The sequence below is a fragment of the Mustela erminea genome, chromosome 2, assembly GCF_009829155.1.
Source record: "Mustela erminea isolate mMusErm1 chromosome 2, mMusErm1.Pri, whole genome shotgun sequence".
Classification (NCBI taxonomy): Eukaryota; Metazoa; Chordata; class Mammalia; order Carnivora; family Mustelidae; genus Mustela; species Mustela erminea.
In genome coordinates, this window is record NC_045615.1 from 19,430,529 (window position 1) to 19,438,878 (window position 8,350).

Consider the following 8,350-nt stretch of genomic DNA (forward strand, 5'->3'; position numbering starts at 1 on the left):
TCTCAGTTTGAATTACTTTTAAATGTTATAAGTATAGTCATAAAAAGCATTAGAAACCCCCCTTGACCTCTTTATGTAGTTACTGTACCACTGGCTATAATGTAGAGACCAATTTCCAAGATACTGTTTACCTCTGTTACTTGCTAAACTGGCCCCCGTATAATGCACTAAAATGTTCGTGGTCTTTAAAAAAAATCCATGCTCCTTTTGGTTAAGCTTGAAAACTCTATCCTTCCATGCCCTCTGTTACTCTACCACACTAAACCCTTCACCTGGACAAAAGCATAGGTTTTGACTTGGATGTACGTAGTCAGATTTCAGCTGTCCTAATTAGCCATGTGATTCGGGCACTTTTTTTTTTTTCTCTTTTTTATGCACCTGTTTCCTTGTATTTAAAATCAGGGTAAGAATAGCTATTTTATAGGATAACTAAATGAGAGGTTGTATGGGAAATGCCAACACTCAGTAATTGGTAGGTGTTGGGAATATTACAGACGGGTACCCGTGGCAGCTTGTTGTCCTATAAAACAGACTAGTATCTATTTTTTAAAAAAGATTTTATTTATTTATTTGACACAGAGCGAGAGATCACAAGTAGGCAGAGAGGCAGGCAGAGAGAGTGGGGGGAAGCAGGCTCCCCCCTGAGCAGAGAGCCCGATGCGGGGCTCGATCCCACGACCCTGGGATCATGACCTGAGCTGAAGGCAGAGGCTTAACCCACTGAGCCACCCAGGCACCCCAGACTAGTATCAATTTTAATTTAAGTTTGGCCAAACTACTTAATGCCCCTGTATTTCAGTTTCCTTGTTATTAAATGGGGTTGACAATGACATCCACCCAGAGTTGTTGAAAGGACTTTTTTAGGTAATATACACACAGTGCCTGGATGTAGTAAGTGCTAAATAAATACTTAAAGAGTAAAATATTTAATGTCTTAGGGTTGTTTTAAGGATTAACTGAGTTAGTCTCCCCCTATCTCAAAAGAATAATTCTTTTCTGAAAAAAACCTCCTAGGTTGATTTTGCCTTTGTCAAAAGCATAATTACCATTAATTTCTGTAGGTAGGTAAAAAAAGGTGCTCTGTTCTAAACTGAGCTCCAAAATTGACAGATATTTTGCTAAAACAGTACCAAATTTCATTAAATTGACTACAATTACTTATGCAGTTAGAGCTACAGTTAACATTACCTATCAAAATACAACCTAGCAAGGAATTCTGTCTTTATAATCACCCCATAATATGGCTGTTTACTTCTTGCCCTGAGCACGTAGCTGTGGTACACTGAAGACAAAAGCTAATGAACAACATGCATACAATACTCCGTGTTTATACAGTGTAACCTATAACACACACAAAAAAGAGGAAAAATCGGTGCAAACAAGGGTAACATTCTGCTCACCCGTAGATCGCCGTCATATAAGTCATGACACTACTACTAAAAATTAGTTAAGTAGAAGGACTTTGAGAAGCGAAGCAACTTCTGTGATTTCTATGTTTTTGAAGATGGTAGAGCTCAGCTGCTCCTTAGGCCTGAGAATCCCATGTGGGACTTCAGAAACACAAATGCTTCCTAAGCCAGACTTCAGGTCACTCCTCGGGAAGTCGAGCCCTTGTCCTCTAAGGGTACACCTAGGGCACCACTATAACGCATGGCAAGTGTTGGAATGGTGGCTGGGACCTGTACTTCCTAAGTGTTAGCATGATTACTCAGGTAAAACTAGGGAAATGAGGAGCAAATCAAAATTTTCCTTGGAAAAGAACAATCAAAAAGAGACTTTAGCCTGTTTGTTTTTCTTTCCTTCCACTATAATTTATCGACTTTTTTTTTTTTTTTAAAGATTTATTTATTTATTTATTTGTCAGAGAAACCGCGAGCGAGAGCGAGCACAGGCAGACAGAGAGGCAGGCAGAGTCAGAGGGAGAAGCAGGCTCCCCGCAGAGCAAGGAGCCGGATGCGGGACATACAAGCTTGGTGACAGTTCCCGCTCAGGGAGATGCGTATATGTTCACCTTTTGGTCATTAGGGGTTGGTCGGACGACAAATTATTAAAGTTTTAAAAGGATTAGTTTTTTAAAAGCAGTTTTAAAATACTGAATTTTTTTTCAGAAAAAAATTTAACTTTATATTATGAAATGTAGATAATGCCAATGTAAATCAAAGTATATTAATATTTACCTGAAAATGTGATGCATAAAAGGTAATGTTGGGGCAATTTACAATATTTTAAAAGATTTTAGTGATTTATTTGCCAGAGAGAAAGCACAAGCAGGGGAAGCAGCAGGCAGAGGGAGAAGCAGGCTCTACACTCAGCAGGGAGCTGACGTGGGACTTGATCCCAGGACCCCAGGATCATGACCTGAGCTGAAGGCAGATGCTTAACCGGCTGAGACACCCAGGTATCCCAGAGCAATTTGCTTTGCTTAGCCACCTCAGCTTCTTGATGGGAGAGGGTGAGGACACATGAAAGTCAGTGAACTATTTCACCCACAGCAAGGCTTAATGCTTCATCTCAATGTTGCTTTTTTTTTTTTTAAGATTTTATTTATCTATTTGACAGAAATCACAAGTAGACAGAGAGGCAGGCAGAGAGAGTGAGAGGAGGAAGTAGGCTCCCCGAAGAGCAGAGAGCCCGATGCGGGGCTCGATTCCAGGACCCTGGGATCATGACTGGAGCCAAAGGCAGAGGCCTAATCCACTGAGCCACCCAGGTGCCCCTCAATGTTGCTTTTAACTAACACAGAGGAAATCATGTGACCTCATCTTCAAAGCTCTGTGACATCTGCTAGGCCAATCGTAAGGTGTGGTTAGAAGCCCACAGAGAGGTATCTTAGGATGACAATTGAAGCCATTTATCATGCTCCTACTTGAATGCCAAATCTTGTTACATACAGAACCCAGCTATTTCAAGGATGAGCTCTCTTTTCCTCTGAATAAAATCATGCTAGGTTTTACACTCAAATTTTGCTGACTCGAGATTCCGTCATATCATGCAGGATCTCAGTCCCCTGGAAAGTCTTCCTCTTCTCACGTAGATTTGGAAGTCCTAGGGGTTCCTCACTGATCTACAAACAAGCTCACACTCTTGGGTGCAGTGTGCTCCTCGGGCTTCCGTTGGGCCTCCACTATTTTAGTTGCTGCTCTACCTTATAGGAGAATGCCTTGCTTAGATGTTCCCAAACTGTGGAAACTCTTTAAGTTTCCAAAATAGTGCTGTGTTCCCAGAGAACAGGATCCTTGTCTCTCTCCTCCTGGGGGCTGGTCCTATGGGCTGGGGTAGCGACCAATGAACCATACCGATTCTCATTGTACTTAGCTCTCCTGTCTCCTCCCCTGGGACTTACACACACATAATCTTTACAGAAAACTTCTCCTTCACAAGTCCCCTTTTCAGAATGTCTGTCAACTCCTGCAAAAGAGGCCTGGGTAGTTAGTTGGCAGTCCTTCCTTTTCTAGCAGATCAACCTTAAGTTGAGTCGCAGTCTTCCAGCTTCCTATATATATGATTGCTAATTCTGTCGACACCCCCTCAAGAGAGGTATTACTTACCCCCGTTTTATTTGTTTGTTTGTTTGTTTGTTTATTTATTTATTTTTCTGGTATTACCACCATTGTAAAGAAAAAGAAATGGAGCAACATGAATATTAAGAAATGTATCTAAATTTATTGTTCTTAAATGTGACATATACATTAGATTTTAAAAATACTATTTTCCAAATTGCTCAAAGCACACTATGAACTTCACTGCATACTTTCTATAAGATAGTTTCATGACAGATATTATCTTCATTTATAGATATCCCTGTGGTACAGGGCAGATTTATACATTAATCCGGATGGTAAGATTGTGTGCAGTGTTTCATATTTAAGGCCTTTCTTCTGTAACCTCCTACCTTAGATTTTGCTCTTTTGGAAGCTGGTGCTTCAAGGTATATTTTCCAGTAGACTTTTCTGCTTATATTTGAAGATCATATTTTAAATATTAAAAACCAAACCAAAATGAAACTTAATATCAGCTTTTATATTAGCCAAGATTCTTGGCCAGAAGTAATATAAAGCTATTAGTTAAGGTAAAAAAAAAAAAAAAAAGAGTTATTTGTTGGCTCATCCAATCATACATGGAGAAGGGTAGGGGTTCAGCAAGCTGTTCAGGGACATAAATGCTGCTAGGATTCTTCATGTCTCTTTTCTTCTCCTCTGCGTATTGACTCCTTTCTCCCAGCTTCCTCCACAGAGCTGGAGATGTGGCAGCCAGCAGCACTTGGGTTCAGGGGAAGAGCTTCCCTTTTCTCCATAGATCCAATTCTGCAAATCTCAGGGAAGCCCTCAGACTGACCCACCTGAAAGATCACAGGTTCATCTCCGTGGCAAAGGATGCCAGACAGACCAAAAACATGTCTACTGCAGATGCTTTATTTTAAGATTTTATTTATTTATTTGAGAGAGAGCTGGGGCAGTGTTGGGCAGTGGGAGAGAGATAATCTTAAGCCGACTCTTCACTGAGCACAGAGCCCAATGCAGGGCTCAATCCCACGACCCCAAGATCATGACCTGAGCCGAAACCAAGAGTCAGAAGCTTAACTGACTGAGCCACCCAGGTGCCCCTACTATAGATGCTTTCATCTGTTTTGTCTGTTTTGGACAAAGGTGAGATATAAATAAATGTTATTGATGTGTTATATTAAAAGATGTAATTTTGGGGGCACCTGGGTGACTCAGTGGGTTAAAGCCTCTGCCTTCGGCTCAGGTCATGATCTCAGGGTCCTGGGATCGAGCCCCACATTGGGCTCTCTGCTCAGCCGGGAGCCTGCATTCCCTCTCTCTCTGCCTGCTTCTCTGCCTACTTGTGATCTCTCTCTCTGTGTCAAATAAATAAATAAAATCTTCTAAAAAAAAAAAGATGCAATTTTTGTGAAAATGGTTAATTATTAACCCAATTGTTGGTCATATATCACCAGAACACACAAGTGATGTTCATGTAGGCAGCTCTCACTTATATTCAAACTCATGGCTCTACCACTCTTATTTATTGAAAATGTTTTTCCCTAATCCAGTCTTACGAGCATTCCCCCGCTGCCACAACTAGGTTATTCTCCCCTTCCTTGAATCTGAAAGCAAGAAAGGATCAGTACCCTGAAGAGGAATGGTTTTAAAAAGTGTGGTATCTTATAGGTATTATTTCCCTTTTATATCTGACCAGTGGGAGATTTTAGAGTTATTTTAGCCTAAGTACCCCTTTATAAAATTGGAGAAGCTGCAGCTCATGGCAGGCAATACATTTTAGACAGGGGTCTTTTGATTGCATGCTTGACCTACACAAGAAAACTCAGGAGAAGATAGATTTATTTTAAACACGGAGATCTCACAAAAACCCAGAGACAGAAATCAAAGTTCAGCCTTCAGGAAAGGAGGCAATGACGAGGACTTACATTTAAACTCTGACATGTAAAGGACTTAGAAGTCTTTGCTCTCATCCTTACAACCTAGAAAAGGCTGGTCAGACTGAAAATTAATCACTTTTTTTGGACCTATAGAGAGACCACCACCCGGAAATCTGGAGACACAAGGATATCCAGGGAGTGAGCGCCAGGGTCTGCTTATCTGGAGCAGAGACTGTTAGAGCCATAAACTGGTAGGAACACTTTAGTGGTGACTCTGAACAGTTCCTGAAGTCTGAGTGGGATGCAATGGCAGAGTGAGAAACTCCTGGGGCTTCAGGCTTATAGGGGCCCACACACTTCCATGGACTTACCTGCAAGAACTGTGTTGTCACAGTGAAGACCCAAGAAAAATCCCTTATGGTTCTGACAGGAGAAAGGGAAGAGTAATTGTGTGTCGTAACGCCCAGGATCTTCTCCATAAGGTCTACTCTCCAGGAGAAAAGACTTTGCAGCTAGGATAAGAACATTCTTCCCAACTCCTAGGGTTCGTTTTGTTTAGTTTTGTTTTGTTTCTCCTCATCTAATGTAGGTAGGGGAACATAGAAAACAGGGGTCAGGTCTTCAAGGGAATAGATTGGAAACCCTGTAGCCGGTGAATGGATTAGGGAGTGGGGGTACGGGAAGCTACACTACAGGGGAAATACTTGTAAAGGTCACAGCCCAAGGACACAGGAGACTGATATTTAAATATTTAAAAGACTAATATTTAATCATAAGACCTAGAACACTCCTACATCCCCCATGTTATTGTCACACCCACAGGGTTTTGGTAAAGTAACAGTGAATTACAGTTGAAAGAGTTGCGAGATACAGACTCTGAGGAGGAGGAGTACCACCTAGGGAAGCCCAGGTTCAAGAGGGAAGGCAACTATAAGGAAATTAGAGGAATCTGTAGCCTCTGGCCCCTACAGCTACAGCATACATGAAATATATCCCAGTACTTAGCCAGCTTGACATACATCCTCATAGTAAAGTCCCGTTTACCTCAGTTCCTTTTATTCAATGCATCATGCCGGATTTCAACAATTACAAGACACGCCCGAAAGGCAAGAAAAAAAAAAGTTTGTAGCGACAAAGGAGTCATCAGACTCGGATATGCGCAGATTTTGGAATTATCAAACAGAGAATTGAAGATAACTATGATAATAAAGGCTTTAAGGGAAAAATGGGCAACAGATAAGAACAGATGGGCTAATATAAGCAGAGAAACAGAAACTCTATGAAAGTATCAAAGGGATATGCTAGGAAAAATAAAAAATACCCTAAGAGAAATGAAGAATACCTTCAATGGGTTACTCAGTAGACTCAACATGGCCAAGAAAAAAGACCAGTAAGCTTAAAAATAGGCTGTGAGCAACTTTCCAAACTGAAATGCAAGATAAAAAGGATGAAAAAACAGAACGTTCGAGAACCATTTTGAAAAGCAATATACAAGCCACTGAAATACTAGAAGGAGAAGAGAGAAGAGATGTTAATCCAAAGTTAACGGCGGGAGAACTATCCAAAGTTAATGGTGGACACCAAACCACAGATTCGGGAAGCTCAGAGAACACCGGACAGGATGAATGCCAAAAATGAAAAGAAAAACCCACATAGAGCTGTGTCGTATTCAAACAACAGAGGACCAAAAACAAAAAGAATGAAGGCAGCCCTCTTGCATGAGCTAGAAAGTGTCAGGCACTTCTGCTTCTTTTTTCTGTACCATTCTAGACTTTACTTTTCCATAACTGTTGTCTCACACACACCATCAAGGCCCCTTCTATTCCAATTATATCTCACTATTTTATAGCTCTAGTTCCTGCGTTAACACATCATAGATTCTTGGTTCCCAATTTTAAATTCCTGACAGAAAGGTGATTGGCCTGTTCATCTCTTGGAGGCAACAGAGGTCATCGAAAGAAACCTGTAGGTATGTTTCCCAGAATGAGTTGTCCACCTCAACCTGTGTTTTGGGGTGGAATAAAGTGTATGTATGGTTCCTTTTTCATCAAGAACAGTTTGTAAGTCACAGTTTCTTGGGGTTATGGGGTGACCAGGCAGCAATGTATGCTTCTACCACCAAACAAATTATGTATATAACTTAGGTGGAAAATGAGTTTCAGAGGGGTGAGGTGACTTGCTTAAGTAGCCAGTATGACTCAGACTCAAATCTACCTCACCTCTTCACCCAGTGATCTAATATATGGATTAGAAACAAGCTGTTAGGAAAATATATTGCCTGTTGACCATAATCTTTTGAATTATTCCTGCTCGTCCTTAGTAATCATTTTACTTAATTCTAGAAATGTCACTGTTTACCAGAGATTTGTTACACATACTGCATCTTTATGTAGAATAAAAACTTTAGGAATCACACCACCTCTTTTTAAAACCGGTGATATTGCTGGTTCTGGAAACTTTCTTTACCAACTAGTTTTAGTCACTTAGGGCTCTCAGAATAATAGAAGAAATAAAGACTATTTTACTCAGTGAATCTCAAAACGCTTTTTTGTCCTATGGGATATAGTATCTGCCATATCCCATCATTGTTATAGTTTGGATTTGCCGCCTACAAAGCTGTGTGGAAGTGCTAATCCCCAGAATCTCTGAATGATCCTATTTGGAAATCAGGTTGCTGCAGATGTGATTAGCTAGGATGACAACGTGTTTGAGTCAGATGGGCCTCCACCCAATATGACTGATGTCCTTCTAAGAGAATCTAAGACAAAGGCACCCAGGGAGAGAACACTGAGTGATGCTGGAGGCAGAGGTTTGTGTGAGGCAGCTGCATGGCCAAGAGCGCCGAAGATTGCCGAAAAACCACCGGAAACTAGGAAAAGATGAGAGAGGACTCTGGCGTGTTTCAGATGAAGCAAGGTCCCTGCTGACACCTTGATTTCAGACTCTTGGCCTCCAGAGCAGACACAGTAA